This window comes from Rhopalosiphum maidis, chromosome 3 (genome assembly GCF_003676215.2).
Source record: "Rhopalosiphum maidis isolate BTI-1 chromosome 3, ASM367621v3, whole genome shotgun sequence".
Lineage (NCBI taxonomy): Eukaryota > Metazoa > Arthropoda > Insecta > Hemiptera > Aphididae > Rhopalosiphum > Rhopalosiphum maidis.
This window is the reverse complement of record NC_040879.1, coordinates 61,272,711-61,295,810: the sequence shown is the minus strand read 5'-3', so window position 1 is coordinate 61,295,810 and position 23,100 is coordinate 61,272,711.

Below are 23,100 nucleotides of genomic sequence, written 5' to 3'. Positions count from 1 at the left end.
ATGAATTTATAACACGAGTCAAAATTGTCATTTAAAAGCATGTTTATAGTGTTTATGAAGTATAAGCATCAATGAATTACATGGAAGTTAATAAAGTTAAATAAGAATCATTTACATAATTTAATGGTGTTGGTTTCATGTCAATTAATTGAGAATTGAGTGTTTCATAAGCCATAAAAAATTTGAATTTTTAATATACTCCAATATTATCATATAAAAACAAGTTTTATAGAGTTTATGAAACATTAACTTAAATGTAATGTATGAAAGTAATTAATGCTAAATAAGAAACATATTCTCTTTCTAGTGGTGAAGGTTTCAAGTACTAACATGAGAATTGAGTATTTTATAAGCCATAAAAAATTTGAATTTGTAATTTACATTAATATTACCATATAAAAACATGTTTTATAGTGTTTATGAAGTATTGGCTTAAATGAAATGTATGAAAGTAATTAATGCTAAATAAGAAACATATTCTCTTTCTAGTGGTCAAGGTTTCAAGATACTAACATGAGAATTGAGTATTTTATAAGCAATTAAAAAAATGAATTTGTAAAATACGTCAAATTTACCATATAAAAAAATGTTTTATAGAGTTTATGAAACATTGGCTTAAATGTAATGTATGAAAGTAATTAATGCTAAATCAGATCCAATTTCTCTTTCTAGTGGTCAAGGTTTCAAGATACTAACATGAGAATTGAGTGTTTCATAAGCCATAAAAAATTTGAATTTTTAATATACTCCAAATTTACCATATAAAAACATGTTTTATAGTGTTTATGAAGTATTAGCTTAAATGTAATGTATGAAAGTAATTAATGCTAAATAAGAAACATATTCTATTTCTAGTGGTGAAGGTTTCAAGATACTAACATGAGAATTGAGTATTTTATAAGCAATTAAAAAAATGAATTTGTAAAATACGTCAAATTTACCATATAAAAACATGTTTTATAGAGTTTATGAAACATTGGCTTAAATGTAATGTATGAAAGTAATTAATCCTGAATAAGAAACATATTCTCTTTCTAGTGGTCAAGGTTTCAAGATACTAACATGAGAATTGAGTATTTTATAAGCAATTAAAAAATTTGAATTTTTATATACTCCAAAATTATCATATAAAAACAAGTTTTATAGAGTTTATGAAACATTGGCATAAATGAAATGTATGAAAGTAATTAATGCTAAATAAGAACCATTTTCTCAATGCTAGTGGTCAAGGTTTAAAGATACTAACATGAGAATTGAGTATTTTATAAGCAGATTAAAAAATTTGAATTTTAATAGACTCAAAAATTATCATATAAAAACAATTTTATAGAGTTTATGAACATTGGCATAATGAAATGTCATGAAAGTAATTAATTGCTAAATAAGAAACATATTCTCTTCTAGTGGTCAGGTTTCAAGATACTAACATGAGAATTGAGTATTTTATAAGTCAATTAAAAAAATGAATTTTTAAAACACGCCAAATTTACCATATAAAACATGTTTTATTAGTGTTTAGAAGTATTGCTTAAATGTAATGTATGAAAGTATTAATGCTAAATAAAAACATATTCTCTTCTAGTATTGAGAAGTTTTCAAGTGTACTAACATGAGAATTGAGTAGTTTTATAAAGCAATTACAACATTTTGAATTTTATAATACTACTCCAAATTATCATATAAAAACAAGTTTTATAGAGTTTATGAAACATTGGCATAAATGAAATTTATGGTAATGCTAATTAATGCTAAATAAGACTCATTTATTTAATTCATTGGTCTTGGTTTCAAGATACTAACTTTTTGTTTCACTTATATTAAGTTGCTACCAATTATATTCAATAACCATTTACACACACATTGCATAAATCCAATATCACTATCAATATCTTCTAATTTATTTTCAAAATAAGATGTTGATACTTTCCCAAAGTGGTATGAATGCAAATTTCTGTCTCAGCAAGCCTTGGGTGAACTGCTGCACTGTAATCTGAAATAAATGTAGTCAGTTAAATATGTAAAATTGATGGAGAATTAATTGAGAATTGAGTGGTTCATAAGCCATTAAATATTTGAATTAGTAATATTCGTCAAAATTATTATAAAAAAAACAAGTTTTATAGAGTTTATAAAGTATTGGCTTAAATGAAATGTATGAAAGTAATAAATGCTAAATAAGAAAGCAATTCTCTATCTAGTGGTCAAGGTTTCAAGACGCTAAATTGAGAATTGACTTTTATATAAAAAGTTAAAAATAGGAATTTATAATTCTCATTAAATTATCATATTAAATCATGTTTTATAGTGTTTATGAAGTATCAGCATCAATAAAAATACATGGAAGTTAATAACGCTAAATAAGAATCATTTACTTAATTCATTGGTCTTTGTTTCATGATTCTAATTTTTTTTTCACTTATATTAAGTTGCTATCAATTACGTACAGTTATTATTAAACGTACCTTGCAAAATACCATTATTATTATTATTATTATTATTATTATTATCAGTATTGTCTAGTCAAATTTCAACATGGGATGTCCAAATTTTCACAACTACTAAAAATGGTAATTCATGTATCATCGTGCCTTGAAAGATCTGCTGTGCTGCAATCTGAAAAAATGTAGTCAGTTAAAATGTGAAATTGGTAAAGAACAACATTAGAATACAGAGTTTTATATGCAATTAAAAATATGAATTTAAAATACGAGGCAAAATTATCATATAAAAGCATGTTTTATAATGTTTATGAAGTATCATCATCAATGAAATACATGGAAGTTAATAATGCTAAATAAGAATCATTTACTTACTCTAATGGTAAGGGTTTCATAACACTAACTTTTTGTTACATTTCTATTATGTTGCTATTATTTACATTCATTCACGTACCGTGCAAAACACCATTATTAATATTAATACCTTCTAATCCATATTAAACATAGGATGTTTGAAACTATTCCAAGCACTAAAAATGTTAATTCATGCTCAGCAAGCCTTGAGTGATCTGTTGCACTGCAATCTGAAAATATGAAAGTTAATAATGGTAAATAAGCATCATTACTTAATATAATGGTCAAGGCTACATGACTTTTAGTAACACTACTATTAATTGAATCACAATTATATTCTATACCCATTACTCGTACTTTGCATAAACCATTATTATTATCAGTATCGTCTAGTCCATTTTCAACGTAGGATGTTGTAACTTTGTCAAGTGTTAGAACGTTAATTCATGTCTTAGCAATCCTTAAGTGATCTGCTGTACTGCCATCTAAAAAAAAATTGTCAGTTAATTATGTATAATGGTTGGAGGATAAAATGTCACTACTACACACCATAAAGAGATCGAAAGTCTGTTTATGACAACTAGTACGTGGACAACACTGAATAATTCAGAAATGGAATAATCAAACAAAAACTAACAGACAAACTTCATTCCTATTTCAAAATACTTGAAAACAATTTAAAGTTGAAATTTAAATACAATACGAATATAAAACTGCAAAAAGATATGAAATATAAATCAGACAGTAAATACAAACGGTTATATCAATAGATAAACAATGTTTTATATCACTAAACCACAATCATGGATGAAAAACATCATATCAATTCGGATTAGAATATTCAACTTATTACATTTTATCTCTTGGCCGCCGAATTCAAAAATGTTTAATATTATAATATTTCATATACACATACATTTCAAACTGATTAACTGAGCATAATATAATGAAATAAATTTCCAATAATATTGTATACTTTGTAAATTCAGCAGGCATTGTATAAATATTATGAGTCTTAACATAGATACATAGTAACTAGTAAGACAAAAGTCAAAAAGTAATAACATTAAACTATATATGTATGTATTATTTAAGTGTTTAGATAGTTGCAGGTAAGCATTTATTATGCATTAATATTCTCCGGACTGTACAGTCCACTGGTTAACTAATTGAACTTAAGTAAACGGTCTTATATGTTATATATCTTATACATATAACGATTCATTATTTGAATACTTAACAATGTAAATAAATCATAATAATTTATTTTTATGTTCGATGTCCATAAAATTTAAATCTTTATCTCCTATAAATATTACCGAAGTTATATTGTGAAATTCAAAACAAATTACTACCAATCATACTAATATATTGCATATTAAATATACACATATAATTAAAACTAATAAATAATAAATGAAATGTTGTATTCGAGCAGATTTGAGTCTGAAGTGATCAGAAGTAATCTACTGACTGCGTCGTGCATTTTAAAAATGATGGTCGTATACACAACGAAATCGCTTAGGTACATATTGAATTCTTAACGCTAAACGAGGGATATAAACACTATAAACATTAAATAGATGTATTCTCTATATGATTTGATGAAAAACTATTTATAAATAAACTATTTTTTATGCTGTTGGCGTAATTGCTAAACGTTGAAACCTTAACAAACATAAAACGTGTAAAAAAAACAAAGTTCAAAAAGATACTTCGTTAAATCGTTATACGGTGGTATAGGTACCATACAGAAAAGTATGCGTGTACGAAAAAACAAGCCATTCGATTTTTTTAACCTTTCAAACTCGTCGTAGCATTTATGAGTCAGCACTCAAATTTCGAAATGATTAAACAAAAACTCAAATTCAAAAAATTCGAAAAATACGTAAAATCTAAGTGCCAAAAATAAAAATATAATCGTAACTTCGCAACAAAACGTCCGATTCCTTCGGTTTTGGTAGCGTTCGAATTTTTACAAAAACGTCTAAACGATGCGTAGAAAAAAATCGCTCTGACCACCAAAAAATTAATTGTTTCGTGGCGACAAAGTCCAAAAACTGCAAAATCCTAATTTCCGACGCCAAAAATAGGGGTAAAAATGAATTCTACAGTGTCACCACGGGACGCCGATTTTGATCACAGATCTACGAAAAACTGAACTTGTGAACAACAGAAACGTGGAACAAATATTAAACATTTTTTAAAATATCCATGGGGGGAGGGGCACAAGGAGCCATAGGACACTGCTACCACCAAAGCACTTTATGTAAAACGACTTTAAACAGAAATTTCCGTGAAGTAACTATGCCCCATACATCGAAACCCGGCCGAGTAACACTCGACTAAAAATTCAAATTTCGGAATTCCAAGACCCCAATGTGGGGTAAAAAACGGCATTTACGGTGTCCACAACAGATACCGCTTTTGATCGGCATCATCCAAAATACCAGAATCTTGAGTTTCAAACACGTCGAACGACCACTAAGGTTTTTCAAAAATATATTTGAGGGAAACAAATATTTATGCAAATATACAGTACTTATAAAGTTTTTTTTTTATTTATTTATTAAAATTAAAATGTTTCAGCATTTTATCATGCTATTACAAGTTTACTAACGTGTTCAATTACAAATAACAAATTACAATTACTAATATTTTTAGTTAGTGATATAGTGATATACATGCTAATGTTAGTTAATATTTATTTTTTAGTGGTAATTTAAAATCGATCTTCGTCTTCGCTTGACTGTGATAGAAGGAGATCTTGGGGTAGACGTGGTTTTAAACGCCGATTTTTCGTTTTTTATTTCCCAGGTTGTAGAACCGTGCGCCATCAGATGTATTGAGATTTGCATGAAAGTTTTTGAATTGTATTTTTATCCAGTCTTGGAGAAGAGGGATTCCCGTGACTTATAACTTTATACATAATAATAGTACTAATCATAGATAATGATGAAACACACTGCGAAATTAAGAATATTTACGCTATTGCAAAGATGTTTAAAGTCTACCTTTTGTAACTTGTACCTACGTATAATAAGTAATATAGTTGTTTTATTTACATAGAATATTATATGACTTTGACGTTTGCAATTTGTGAATATATTTCGTACAAATTGTACCAAGTCATAATTGTTTATAGTTTTTTGTTGCTTTTGGTAATTAAAATGTAGAAGGTTCAGTATTATCATACCGTTTAGGGTGATGTTAAACTTTTATTACTGAAACATATAATTATATATGCAAACTTGCAGTAAGTAAATAAAATAAATATTTAAAAAAGTTTTATATTGTATAACATAACTTTTCTAAAACTTTGCAATTTACAACTCGTTATTTCAACACATGATATAATCTGTTGTTATGATATTCATCTATAGATTTTGAGATTCAAATTGAAATACTAACATTTTAATATTGGTTGTTTCGTTTCGAAATCTTAGAGGTTCAACGCAGTGACACCTCGAGATCAAATTTCTGTTCTAAAGAATTTTCAATTTCAATTTGAAAATTAAAAATTGCTAAAAACAAATTTCCTGCCAATTTTTTTTTTTAAACTGCACATTTAAATCATCATTTACCGTCTAAACAATTGAGTTGAAAACTTTTACTAATTGGAAGACGCATCTAGGGACGAATTTGTCTCGGTCTTTGAACATTTTATCCAAAGGGGCCAGTATTAAAGGATTTAGTTTTGGAGTTTTGGATAACGTAATAACTAATAATAAATTGAGTTTTAACACAAAAATTTATGAAAAATTCAGAATTTGGACAGTTACACTGCAACAAAGTCATAAATGAGTAGATAATTTTTATATAATATGCAATGGTTTGTGAGGAATAATATTGAAAATTTTGAAAGTGCAGTAGGGTTGCCTATACAAAACACCTTCAAATCTGCATGACAAAATAATAAAATACAAAATGCGCTCAATTTCACTATTTGAGGTGTACTGTAAGATAAAATAATTAATAAAATAAATTATATCATAGAGATAGAATATTAGAAGAATCTACCAATATTCTATATTTCAAAATTAATTAAATCGTATAAAATTTGCCTATAGACCCCTTCTGTTGATAAAAAAAAAGGATCCGACAAACTGGCTATATTAATTAAGCATATGAATATATTATGATCACTAATATTTTTGAAAATATAAACAAAAAAAAGATCACAAATGTCCATAAAACTTTACTCATAAGTCATAAATTTTTTTTATAAGTAGGTATTAAAAACCTTTATTTTGATATTTATCAAAATCACAAAAAAAAAAAACTAACTCTTTTCTAGTTAAAAGTTGTCTGTCCCGTATTTTTAAGTTTTGAAAATGTTATACATAATTTTTCATACGTAGTTGTAGTTCATAAGATTAAAATCATAAAATCTAGATATGTAAAAAGATAATTATTTGTTATACACATTTCAAGTTCAAATTTGATTGAAATCAAATATAGCAACACAGATCACTAATGATTTATAATTGAAAAATATTCGTGGGCATATAAAAATTTTAGAATACATTATTACATTTTATACATTTATTGGCCTTAAATAATAAAAGTGAATTGCATAAAATTATTAAATTTATCGGAATCTTCTTGTCCATTATAGATGTAGGATGTTAAAACTTTTCAAAGTGGTGAAAATGTTAATTCATGTTTCAGCAAGCCTTAAAAGATCTGCTTTACTGCCATCTGAAAAACATAGTCAATTAAATCTGTAAAATTGGTGGAGAATAACTTGAGAATACAGTGTTTTATAAGCACTTGAAAATATGAATTTATAATTCGAGTCAAAATTATCATATAAAAGGATATTTTATAGTGTTAATGAAGTATCAGCTTAGATAAAATTTATGAAAATTATTAATGGATAATTAGAATTGTTTTCGTAACCTAATGGTAAGGGTTTCATGACACTAACTCGAGAATTGATTGTTTCATAAGCAGTTAAAAATATGAATTTATAACACGAGTCAAAATTATCATATAAAACCAAGTTTTATAATGTTTATGAAGTATCAGCATCAATGCAATACATGGAAGTAAATAATGCTAAATAAGAAACATATTCTCTTTCTAGTGGTCACAGTTTCAAGATACTCAATTGAGAATTAAGTGTTTCGTAAACCATAAACAATTTGAATTAGAAATATACGTCAAAATTATCAAAAAAAACATGTTTTATAGTGTTTATGAAGTATCAGATTAAGTGAAATGTATGAATGTAATTAATGCTAAATAAGAAACATATTCTCTTTCTAGTAGTGAAGGTTTCAAGGTACTAACATGAGAATTGAGTATTTTATAAGCCATAAAAAATTTGAATTTGTAAAATACGCCAAATTTACCATATAAAAACATGTTTTATAGTGTTTATGAAGTATCAGTATCAACAAAAATACATGCAAGTTAATAATGCTAAATAAGAATCATTTACTTAATTCATTGGTCTTGGTTTCATGATACTAATTTTTTGTTTCACTAGTATTAATTTGCTATCAATTATATTCAATAACCATTACACACACATTGCATAAATCCAATATTATTATCAATATCTTCTAGTTTATTTTCAAAATAAGATGTTGATACTTTCCCAAAGTGGTATGAATGCAAATTCCTGTCTCAGCAAGCCTTGAATGAACTGCTGCACTGCAATCTGAAAAAAATGTAGTCAGTTAAATATGTAAAATTAGTGGAGAATTAATTGAGAATTGAGTGTTTCATAAGCAGTTTAAAATATGAATTTATAACACGAGTCAAAATTGTCATTTAAAAGCATGTTTATAGTGTTTATGAAGTATCAGCATCAATGAATTACATGGAAGTTAATAATGCTAAAAAAGAATCATTTACTTAATCCAATTGTCACTACTACACACCATAAGGAGAACGAAAATAATTCTATAACAACTAGTGCGTGGACAACACTGGATAATTTAGAAATTGAAACAATCAAAACAAAAACTAACAGACAACCTTCATTTTTAATACAAAATAATTGAAAACTATTTACAGTTGAAACTTTAACACAAGTACGAATGTAAAACTGTAAAAAGATACGAAATTTAAGCATAAACAGATGATAACAAATAATAATTATGATAAGCCATAAAAGATTGTACAAATTAACAGAATGTTTTGTACTTTTAAAAAAAGAATACACTTGTACAATAACTGAAAAATACCCCTTTTCCATATGAATTTGATGATAAATTTAAATCATTTTCTTAATGCATTGGTCGAGGATCAGGACACTGACTTGTGTTAACTTCGGGCGTAAAATATGAACAATTCGTTGATATTATAAATATTCTTTCGTAAATGTACAAGATATTCGGTCAAAAGCCTAATAAATATACCGCCCCACTCCGGAGAGCAGTGGAACGGTGAACGGCACACAACCAACTAGATTCTTCCTGTGACAGGTCAGCCGTCGACCAAGGTATGGGGAACCTCCCGCCCTCTGTTGGTGTTAATATCGACTTAATGATTAATTCTTCTATAAACAGTTGAAAATGTGAATTTGTAATTTTTATCAAAATTATCATTTATGTATAGTCTAAATAAAAGATTTTTATAGCATAGGTAAATAAGAAGAATAAAAATTGCAAGCTAAAAGTGTTTACTAATCTTTTATTCATATATATAACAAATAACAATTGTTTCACAACTATTAATTTATTATCAATTATATTCAATAACCATTACACACACATTGCAGAAATCCAATATTATTATCAGTATCTTCTAGTTTATTTTCAAAATAAGATGTTGATACTTTCCCCAAAGTGGTATGACTGCAAATTTCGGTCTCAGCAAGCCTTGGGTGAACTGCTGCACTTCAATCTGAAAAAATGTAGTCAGTTAAATTTGTAAGATTGGTGGAGAATTAATTGAGAAATGAGTGTTTCATAAGCAGTTTAAAATATGAATTTATAACACGAGTCAAAATTGTCATTTAAAAGCATGTATATAGTGTTTATGAAGTATAAGCATCAATGAATTACATGGAAGTTAATAAAGTTGAATAAGAATCATTTACATAATTTAATGGTGTTGGTTTCATGTCAATTAATTGAGAATTGAGTGTTTCATAAGCCATAAAAAATTTGAATTTTTAATATACTCCAAATTTACCATATAAAAACATGTTTTATAGTGTTTATGAAGTATTGGCTTAAATGTAATGTATGAAAGTAATTAATGCTTAATAGGAAACATATTCTATTTCTAGTGGTGAAGGTTTCAAGATACTAACATGAGAATTGAGTATTTTATAAGCAATTAAAAAAATGAATTTGTAAAATACGCCAAATTTACCATATAAAAACATGTTTTATAGTGTTTATGAAGTATTGGCTTAAATGTAATGTATGAAAGTAATTAATACTTAATAAGAAACATATTCTATTTCTAGTGGTGAAGGTTTCAAGATACTAACATGAGAATTGAGTATTTTATAAGCAATTAAAAAAATGAATTTGTAAAATACGCCAAATTTACCATATAAAAACTTGTTTTATAGAGTTTATGAAACATTGGCTTAAATGTAATGTATGAAAGTAATTAATGCTAAATCAGATCCAATTTCTCTTTCTAGTGGTCAAGAATTCAAGATAATAACATGAGAATTGAGTGTTTCATAAGCCATAAAAAATTTGAATTTTTAATATACTCTAAATTTACCATATAAAAACATGTTTTATAGTGTTTATGAAGTATTAGCTTAAATGTAATGTATGAAAGTAATTAATGCTAAATAAGAAACATATTCTATTTCTAGTGGTGAAGGTTTCAAGATACTAACATGAGAATTGAGTATTTTATAAGCAATTAAAAAAATGAATTTGTAAAATACGCCAAATTTACCATAAAAAACCATGTTTTATAGTGTTTATGAAGTATTGGCTTAAATGAAATGTATGAAAGTAATTAATGCTAAATAAGAAACATATTCTCTTTCTAGTGGTCAAGGTTTCAAGATACTAACATGAGAATTGAGTATTTTATAAGCAATTAAAAAAATGAATTTGTAAAATACGTCAAATTTACCATATAAAAACATGTTTTATAGAGTTTATGAAACATTGGCTTAAATGTAATGTATGAAAGTAATTAATGCTAAATAAGAAACATATTCTATTTCTAGTGGTGAAGGTTTCAAGATACTAACATGAGAATTGAGTATTTTATAAGCAATTAAAAAAATGAATTTGTAAAATACGCCAAATTTACCATATAAAAACATGTTTTATAGTGTTTATGAAGTATTGGCTTAAATGAAATGTATGAAAGTAATTAATGCTAAATAAGAAACATATTCTCTTTCTAGTGGTCAAGGTTTCAAGATACTAACATGAGAATTGAGTATTTTATAAGCAATTAAAAAAATGAATTTGTAAAATACGCCAAATTTACCATATAAAAACATGTTTTATAGAGTTTATGAAACATTGGCTTAAATGTAATGTATGAAAGTAATTAATGCTAAATCAGATCCAATTTCTCTTTCTAGTGGTCAAGGTTTCAAGATACTAACATGAGAATTGAGTGTTTCATAAGCCATAAAAATTTGAATTTTTAATATACTCCAAATTTACCATATAAAAACATGTTTTATAGTGTTTATGAAGTATTGGCTTAAATGAAACGTATGAAAGTAATTAATGCTAAATAAGAAACATATTCTATTTCTAGTGGTGAAGGTTTCAAGATACTAACATGAGAATTGAGAATTTTATAAGCAATTAAAAAAATGAATTTGTAAAATACGCCAAATTTACCATATAAAAACATGTTTTATAGAGTTTATGAAACATTGGCTTAAATGTAATGTATGAAAGTAATTAATGCTAAATCAGATCCAATATCTCTTTCTAGTGGTCAAGGTTTCAAGATACTAACATGAGAATTGAGTGTTTCATAAGCCATAAAATATTTGAATTTTTAATATACTCCAAATTTACCATATAAAAACATGTTTTATAGTGTTTATGAAGTATTGGCTTAAATGTAATGTATGAAAGTAATCATGCTTAATAAGAAACATATTCTATTTCTAGTGGTGAAGGTTTCAAGATACTAACATGAGAATTGAGTATTTTATAAGCAATTAAAAAAATGAATTTGTAAAATACGCCAAATTTACCATATAAAAACATGTTTTATAGAGTTTATGAAACATTGGCTTAAATGTAATGTATGAAAGTAATTAATGCTAAATCAGATCCAATTTCTCTTTCTAGTGGTCAAGGTTTCAAGATACTAACATGAGAATTGAGTGTTTCATAAGCCATAAAAAATTTGAATTTTTAATATACTCCAAATTTACCATATAAAAACATGTTTTATAGTGTTTATGAAGTATTGGCTTAAATGTAATGTATGAAAGTAATTAATGCTTAATAAGAAACATATTCTATTTCTAGTGGTGAAGGTTTCAAGATACTAACATGAGAATTGAGTATTTTATAAGCAATTAAAAAAATGAATTTGTAAAATACGCCAAATTTACCATATAAAAACATGTTTTATAGAGTTTATGAAACATTGGCTTAAATGTAATGTATGAAAGTAATTAATGCTAAATCAGATCCAATTTCTCTTTCTAGTGGTCAAGGTTTCAAGATACTAACATGAGAATTGAGTGTTTCATAAGCCATAAAAAATTTGAATTTTTAATATACTCCAAATTTACCATATAAAAACATGTTTTATAGTGTTTATGAAGTATTGGCTTAAATGAAACGTATGAAAGTAATTAATGCTAAATAAGAAACATATTCTATTTCTAGTGGTGAAGGTTTCAAGATACTAACATGAGAATTGAGAATTTTATAAGCAATTAAAAAAATGAATTTGTAAAATACGCCAAATTTACCATATAAAAACATGTTTTATAGAGTTTATGAAACATTGGCTTAAATGTAATGTATGAAAGTAATTAATGCTAAATCAGATCCAATATCTCTTTCTAGTGGTCAAGGTTTCAAGATACTAACATGAGAATTGAGTATTTTATAAGCAATTAAAAAAATGAATTTGTAAAATACGCCAAATTTACCATATAAAAACATGTTTTATAGAGTTTATGAAACATTGGCTTAAATGTAATGTATGAAAGTAATTAATGCTAAATCAGATCCAATTTCTCTTTCTAGTGGTCAAGGTTTCAAGATACTAACATGAGAATTGAGTGTTTCATAAGCCATAATTTGAATTTTTAATAAACTCTAAATTTACCATATAAAAACATGTTTTATAGTGTTTATGAAGTATTGGCTTAAATGTAATGTATGAAAGTAATTAATACTTAATAAGAAACATATTCTATTTCTAGTGGTGAAGGTTTCAAGATACTAACATGAGAATTGAGTATTTTATAAGCAATTAAAAAAATGAATTTGTAAAATACGCCAAATTTACCATATAAAAACTTGTTTTATAGAGTTTATGAAACATTGGCTTAAATGTAATGTATGAAAGTAATTAATGCTAAATCAGATCCAATTTCTCTTTCTAGTGGTCAAGAATTCAAGATAATAACATGAGAATTGAGTGTTTCATAAGCCATAAAAATTTGAATTTTTAATATACTCTAAATTTACCATATAAAAACATGTTTTATAGTGTTTATGAAGTATTAGCTTAAATGTAATGTATGAAAGTAATTAATGCTAAATAAGAAACATATTCTATTTCTAGTGGTGAAGGTTTCAAGATACTAACATGAGAATTGAGTATTTTATAAGCAATTAAAAAAATGAATTTGTAAAATACGCCAAATTTACCATAAAAAACCATGTTTTATAGTGTTTATGAAGTATTGGCTTAAATGAAATGTATGAAAGTAATTAATGCTAAATAAGAAACATATTCTCTTTCTAGTGGTCAAGGTTTCAAGATACTAACATGAGAATTGAGTATTTTATAAGCAATTAAAAAAATGAATTTGTAAAATACGTCAAATTTACCATATAAAAACATGTTTTATAGAGTTTATGAAACATTGGCTTAAATGTAATGTATGAAAGTAATTAATGCTAAATAAGAAACATATTCTATTTCTAGTGGTGAAGGTTTCAAGATACTAACATGAGAATTGAGTATTTTATAAGCAATTAAAAAAATGAATTTGTAAAATACGCCAAATTTACCATATAAAAACATGTTTTATAGTGTTTATGAAGTATTGGCTTAAATGAAATGTATGAAAGTAATTAATGCTAAATAAGAAACATATTCTCTTTCTAGTGGTCAAGGTTTCAAGATACTAACATGAGAATTGAGTATTTTATAAGCAATTAAAAAAATGAATTTGTAAAATACGCCAAATTTACCATATAAAAACATGTTTTATAGAGTTTATGAAACATTGGCTTAAATGTAATGTATGAAAGTAATTAATGCTAAATCAGATCCAATTTCTCTTTCTAGTGGTCAAGGTTTCAAGATACTAACATGAGAATTGAGTGTTTCATAAGCCATAAAAAATTTGAATTTTTAATATACTCCAAATTTACCATATAAAAACATGTTTTATAGTGTTTATGAAGTATTGGCTTAAATGAAACGTATGAAAGTAATTAATGCTAAATAAGAAACATATTCTATTTCTAGTGGTGAAGGTTTCAAGATACTAACATGAGAATTGAGAATTTTATAAGCAATTAAAAAAATGAATTTGTAAAATACGCCAAATTTACCATATAAAAACATGTTTTATAGAGTTTATGAAACATTGGCTTAAATGTAATGTATGAAAGTAATTAATGCTAAATCAGATCCAATATCTCTTTCTAGTGGTCAAGGTTTCAAGATACTAACATGAGAATTGAGTGTTTCATAAGCCATAAAATATTTGAATTTTTAATATACTCCAAATTTACCATATAAAAACATGTTTTATAGTGTTTATGAAGTATTGGCTTAAATGTAATGTATGAAAGTAATCATGCTTAATAAGAAACATATTCTATTTCTAGTGGTGAAGGTTTCAAGATACTAACATGAGAATTGAGTATTTTATAAGCAATTAAAAAAATGAATTTGTAAAATACGCCAAATTTACCATATAAAAACATGTTTTATAGAGTTTATGAAACATTGGCTTAAATGTAATGTATGAAAGTAATTAATGCTAAATCAGATCCAATTTCTCTTTCTAGTGGTCAAGGTTTCAAGATACTAACATGAGAATTGAGTGTTTCATAAGCCATAAAAAATTTGAATTTTTAATATACTCCAAATTTACCATATAAAAACATGTTTTATAGTGTTTATGAAGTATTGGCTTAAATGTAATGTATGAAAGTAATTAATGCTTAATAGGAAACATATTCTATTTCTAGTGGTGAAGGTTTCAAGATACTAACATGAGAATTGAGTATTTTATAAGCAATTAAAAAAATGAATTTGTAAAATACGCCAAATTTACCATATAAAAACATGTTTTATAGTGTTTATGAAGTATTGGCTTAAATGAAATGTATGAAAGTAATTAATGCTAAATAAGAAACATATTCTATTTCTAGTGGTGAAGGTTTCAAGATACTAACATGAGAATTGAGAATTTTATAAGCAATTAAAAAAATGAATTTGTAAAATACGCCAAATTTACCATATAAAAACATGTTTTATAGAGTTTATGAAACATTGGCTTAAATGTAATGTATGAAAGTAATTAATGCTAAATCAGATCCAATATCTCTTTCTAGTGGTCAAGGTTTCAAGATACTAACATGAGAATTGAGTGTTTCATAAGCCATAAAATATTTGAATTTTTAATATACTCCAAATTTACCATATAATAACATGTTTTATAGTGTTTATGAAGTATTGGCTTAAATGTAATGTATGAAAGTAATCATGCTTAATAAGAAACATATTCTATTTCTAGTGGTGAAGGTTTCAAGATACTAACATGAGAATTGAGTATTTTATAAGCAATTAAAAAAATGAATTTGTAAAATACGCCAAATTTACCATATAAAAACATGTTTTATAGAGTTTATGAAACATTGGCTTAAATGTAATGTATGAAAGTAATTAATGCTAAATCAGATCCAATTTCTCTTTCTAGTGGTCAAGGTTTCAAGATACTAACATGAGAATTGAGTGTTTCATAAGCCATAAAAAATTTGAATTTTTAATATACTCTAAATTTACCATATAAAAACATGTTTTATAGTGTTTATGAAGTATTAGCTTAAATGTAATGTATGAAAGTAATAAATGCTAAATAAGAAACATATTCTCTTTCTAGTGGTCAAGGTTTCAAGATACTAACATGAGAATTGAGTATTTTATAAGCAATTAAAAAAATGAATTTGTAAAATACGTCAAATTTACCATATAAAAACATGTTTTATAGAGTTTATGAAACATTGGCTTAAATGTAATGTATGAAAGTAATTAATGCTAAATCAGATCCAATTTCTCTTTCTAGTGGTCAAGGTTTCAAGATACTAACATGAGAATTGAGTATTTTATAAGCAATTAAAAAAATGAATTTGTAAAATACGCCAAATTTACCATATGAAAACATGTTTTATAGAGTTTATGAAACATTGGCTTAAATGTAATGTATGAAAGTAATTAATGCTAAATCAGATCCAATTTCTCTTTCTAGTGGTCAAGGTTTCAAGATACTAACATGAGAATTGAGTGTTTCATAAGCCATAAAAATTTGAATTTTAATATACTCCAAATTACCATATAAAAACATGTTTTATAGTGTTTATGAAGTATTGGCTTAAATGTAATGTATGAAAGTAATTAATGCTTAATAGGAAACATATTCTATTTCTAGTGGTGAAGGTTTCAAGATACTAACATGAGAATTGAGTATTTTATAAGCAATTAAAAAAATGAATTTGTAAATACGCCAAATTTACCATATAAAAACATGTTTTATAGTGTTTATGAAGTATTGGCTTAAATGAAATGTATGAAAGTAATTAATGCTAAATCAGATCCAATATCTCTTTCTAGTGGTCAAGGTTTCAAGATACTAACATGAGAATTGAGTGTTTCATAAGCCATAAAAAATTTGAATTTTTAATATACTCCAAATTTACCATATAAAAACATGTTTTATAGTGTTTATGAAGTATTGGCTTAAATGTAATGTATGAAAGTAATTAATGCTTAATAAGAAACATATTCTATTTCTAGTGGTCAAGGTTTCAAGATACTAACATGAGAATTGAGTATTTTATAAGCAATTAAAAAAATGAATTTGTAAAATACGCCAAATTTACCATATAAAAACATGTTTTATAGAGTTTATGAAACATTGGCCTTATTGTAATGTATGAAAGTAATTAATGCTAAATCAGATCCAATTTCTCTTTCTAGTGGTCAAGGTTTCAAGATACTAACATGAGAATTGAGTGTTTCATAAGCCATAAAAAATTAGAATTTTTAATATACTCCAAATTTACCATATAAAAACATGTTTTATAGTGTTTATGAAGTATCAGCATCAACAAAAATACATGCAACTTAATAATGCTAAATAAGAATCATTTACTTAATTCATTGGTCTTGGTTTCATGATACTAATTTTTTGTTTCACTAGTATTAATTTGCTATCAATTATATTCAATAACCATTACACACACATTGCATAAATCCAATATTATTATCAATATCTTCTAGTTTATTTTCAAAATAAGATGTTGATACTTTCCCAAAGTGGTATGATTGCAAATTCCTGTCTCAGCAAGCCTTGAATGAACTGCTGCACTGCAATCTGAAAAAAATGTAGTCAGTTAAATATGTAAAATAAGTGGAGAATTAATTGAGAATTGAGTGTTTCATAAGCAGTTTAAAATATTAATTTATAACACTAGTCAAAATTGTCATTTAAAAGCATGTTTATAGTGTTTATGAAGTATCAGCATCAATGAATTACATGGAAGTTAATAATGCTAAAAAAGAATCATTTACTTAATCCAATTGTCACTACTACACACCATAAGGAAAACGAAAATAATTCTATAACAACTAGTGCGTGGACAACACTGGATAATTTAGAAATTGAAACAATCAAAACAAAAACTAACAGACAACCTTCATTTTTAATACAAAATAATTGAAAACTATTTACAGTTGAAACTTTAACACAAGTACGAATGTAAAACTGTAAAAGATACGAAATTTAAGCATAAACAGATGATAACAAATAATAATTATGATAAGCCATAAAAGATTGTACAAATTAACAGAATGTTTTGTACTTTTAAAAAAAGAATACACTTGTACAATAACTGAAAAATACCCCTTTTCCATATGAATTTGATGATAAATTTAAATCATTTTCTTAATGCATTGGTCGAGGATCAGGACACTGACTTGTGTTAACTTCGGGCGTAAAATATGAACAATTCGTTGATATTATAAATATTCTTTCGTAAATGTACAAGATATTCGGTCAAAAGCCTAATAAATATACCGCCCCACTCCGGAGAGCAGTGGAACGGTGAACGGCACACAACCAACTAGATTCTTCCTGTGGCAGGTCAGCCGTCGACCAAGGTATGGGGAACCTCCCGCCCTCTGTTGGTGTTAATATCGACTTAATGATTAATTCTTCTATAAACAGTTGAAAATGTGAATTTGTAATTTTTATCAAAATTATCATTTATGTATAGTCTAAATAAAAGATTTTTATAGCATAGGTAAATAAGAAGAATAAAAATTACAAGCTAAAAGTGTTTACTAATCTTTTATTCATATATATAACAAATAACAATTGTTTCAGAACTATTAATTTATTATCAATTATATTCAATAACCATTACACACACATTGCAGAAATCCAATATTATTATCAGTATCTTCTAGTTTATTTTCAAAATAAGATGTTGATACTTTCCCAAAGTGGTATGAAGGCAAATTTCTGTCTCAGCAAGCCTTGGGTGAACTGCTGCACTGCAATCTGAAAAAATGTAGTCAGTTAAATTTGTAAGATTGGTGGAGAATTAATTGAGAAATGAGTGTTTCATAAGCAGTTTAAAATATGAATTTATAACACGAGTCAAAATTGTCATTTAAAAGCATGTATATAGTGTTTATGAAGTATAAGCATCAATGAATTACATGGAAGTTAATAAAGTTGAATAAGAATCATTTACATAATTTAATGGTGTTGGTTTCATGTCAATTAATTGAGAATTGAGTGTTTCATAAGCCATAAAAAATTTGAATTTTTAATATACTCCAAATTTACCATATAAAAACATGTTTTATAGTGTTTATGAAGTATTGGCTTAAATGTAATGTATGAAAGTAATTAATGCTTAATAGGAAACATATTCTATTTCTAGTGGTGAAGGTTTCAAGATACTAACATGAGAATTGAGTATTTTATAAGCAATTAAAAAAATGAATTTGTAAAATACGCCAAATTTACCATATAAAAACATGTTTATAGTGTTTATGAAGTATTGGCTTAAATGAAATGTATGAAAGTAATTAATGCTAAATAAGAAACATATTCTATTTCTAGTGGTGAAGGTTTCAAGATACTAACATGAGAATTGAGAATTTTATAAGCAATTAAAAAAATGAATTTGTAAAATACGCCAAATTTACCATATAAAAACATGTTTTATAGAGTTTATGAAACATTGGCTTAAATGTAATGTATGAAAGTAATTAATGCTAAATCAGATCCAATTTCTCTTTCTAGTGGTCAAGGTTTCAAGATACTAACATGAGAATTGAGTGTTTCATAAGCCATAAAAAATTTGAATTTTTAATATACTCTAAATTTACCATATAAAAACATGTTTTATAGTGTTTATGAAGTATTAGCTTAAATGTAATGTATGAAAGTAATAAATGCTAAATAAGAAACATATTCTCTTTCTAGTGGTCAAGGTTTCAAGATACTAACATGAGAATTGAGTATTTATAAGCAATTAAAAAAATGAATTTGTAAAATACATCAAATTTACCATATAAAAACATGTTTTATAGAGTTTATGAAACATTGGCTTAAATGTAATGTATGAAAGTAATTAATGCTAAATCAGATCCAATTTCTCTTTCTAGTGGTCAAGGTTTCAAGATACTAACATGAGAATTGAGTATTTTATAAGCAATTAAAAAAATGAATTTGTAAAATACGCCAAATTTACCATATGAAAACATGTTTTATAGAGTTTATGAAACATTGGCTTAAATGTAATGTATGAAAGTAATTAATGCTAAATCAGATCCAATTTCTCTTCTAGTGGTCAAGGTTCAAGATACTAACATGAGAATTGAGTGTTTCATAAGCCATAAAAAATTTGAATTTTTAATATACTCCAAATTTACCATATAAAAACATGTTTTATAGTGTTATGAAGTATTGGCTTAAATGTAATGTATGAAGTAATTAATGCTTAATAAGAAACATATTCTATTTCTAGTGGTGAAGGTTTCAAGATACTAACATGAGAATTGAGTATTTTATAAGCAATTAAAAAAATGAATTTGTAAATACGCCAAATTTACCATATAAAAACATTGTTTTTTTATAAAGTTTATGAAAGTATTGGCTAATAATGTAAGTGATGAAGTAATAATGCTAAATCAGATCCATATCTCTTCTAAGTGGTCAAGAATTCAAGATACTAACATGAGAATTGACGTGTTTCATAAGCCATAAAAAATTTGAATTTTTAATATACTCTAAATTTACAATAAAAAAACATGTTTATAGTGGTATGAAGTCTTAGCTTAAATGTAATGTATGAAAGTAATTAAGGCGTAATAAGAACATATTATTATCTAGTGCGTAAAGTTTCAAGATACTACCATGAGAATTTGAGTAGTTTCATAAGCAATAAAAAATGAATTGTAAAATACGTCCAAATTACCATATATAAACCATGTTTTAGAGTGTATGAACATTAGCTAAATGAAATGTATGAAAGTAATAATGCTAAATAAGAAACATATTCTCTTTATAGTGGTCAAGGTTTCAAGATACTAACATGAGAATTGAGTATTTTAAGCAATTAAAAAAAATGAATTTGTAAAATACGCCAAATTTACCATATAAAAACATGTTTTATAGAGTTTATGAAACATTGGCCTTAATGTAATGTATGAAAGTAATTAATGCTAAATCAGATCAATTTCTCTTTCTAGTGGTCAAGGTTTCAAGATACTAACATGAGAATTGAGTGTTTATAAGCCATAAAATAGAATTTTAATATACTCCAAATTTACCATATAAAAACATGTTTTATATGTTTATGAAGTATCAGCATCAACAAAAATACATGCAAGTAATAATGCTAAATAAGAATCATTTATTTAATTCTTGGTCTTGGTTTCATGATACTAATTTTTGTTTCACTAGTATTATTTGCTATCAATTATATTCAATAACCATTATACACACATTGCATAATCCAATATTATTATCAAATCTTCTAGTTTATTTTCAAAATAGATGTTGATACTTTCCCAAAGTGGTATGATTGCAAATTCTGTCTCAGCAAGCCTTGAATGAACTGCTGCACTGCAATCTGAAAAAATGTAGTCAGTTAAATATGTAAAATAAGTGGAGAATTAATTGAGAATGAGTGTTTCATAAGCAGTTAAAATATTAATTTATAACACTAGTCAAAATTGTCATTTAAAAGCATGTTTATAGTGTTTATGAAGTATCAGCATCAATGAATTACATGGAAGTTAATAATGCTAAAAAAGAATCATTTACTTAATCCAATGTCACTATAACACACATAAGGAACGAAAATAATTCTATAACAACTAGTGCGTGGACAACACTGGATAATTAGAAATTGAAACAATCAAAACAAAAACTAACAGACAACCTTCATTTTAATACAAAATAATTGAAAACTATTTACAGTTGAAACTTTAAACACAAGTACGAATGTAAAACTGTTAAAAAGATACGAAATTTAAGCATAAAAAATGATAACAAATAATAATTATGATAAGCCATAAAAGATTGTACAAATTAACAGAATGTTTTTGATTTAAAAAAAGATACACTTGACAATAACTGAAAAATACCCCTTTTCCATATGAATTTGATGATAAATTTAAATCATTTTTTAATGCATTGGTCGAGGATCAGGACACTGACTTGTGTTAACTTCGGGCGTAAAATATGAACAATTCGTTGATATTATAAATATTCTTTCGTAAATGTACAAGATATTCGGTCAAAAGCCTAATAAATATACCGCCCCACTCCGGAGACAGTGGAACGGTGAACGGCACACAACCAACTAGATCTTCCGTGGCAGGTCAGCCGTCGACCAGGTATGGGGAACCTCCGCCCTCTGTTGGTGTTAAATCGACTTAATGATTAATTCTTCTATAAACAGTTGAAAATGTGAATTTGTAATTTTTTCAAAATATATTATGTATAGTAAAATAAAAGATTTTTATAGCATAGGTAAATAAGAAGATAAAAATTACAAGCTAAAGTGTTTACTAATCTTTTATTCATATATATAAAACAAATAAACAGTTTCAGAACTATTAATTTATTTCAATTATATTCAATAACCATTACACACAATGCAGAAATCCAATATTATTATCAGTATCTTCTAGTTTTTTTCAAAATAAGATGTTGATACTTCCCAAAGTGGTATGAATGCAAATTTCGTCTCAGCAAGCCTTGGGTGAACTGCTGCACTGCAATCTGAAAAAATGTAGTCAGTTAAATTTGTAAGATTGGTGGAGAATTAATGAGAAATGAGTGTTTCATAAGCAGTTTAAAATATGAATTTATAACACGAGTCAAAAAATTGTCATAAAAGCATGTATATAGTGTTTATGAAGTATAAGCATCAATGAATTACATGAAGTAATAAAGTTGAATAAGAATCATTTAATAATTAATGGTGTTGGTTTCATGTCAATTAATTGAGAATTGAGTGTTTCATAAGCCATAAAAAATTTGAAATTTTAATATACTCCAAATTACCATATAAAAACAGGTTTTATAGTGTTTATGAAGTATTGGCTTAAATGTAATGTATGAAGTAATTAATGCTTAATAAGAAACATATTCTATTTTAGTGGTGAAGGTTTCAGATACTAAAACATGAGAATTGAGTATTTATAAGTAATAAAAAAATGAATTTGTAAAATACGTCAAATTTACCATATAAAAACATGTTTATAGAGTTTATGAAACATTGGCTTAAATGTAATGTATGAAAGTAATGAAGTATAAATGTAATGTATGAAAGTAATTAATGCTTAATAGGAAAATATTCTTTTCTAGTGGTGAGGTTTCAAGATACTA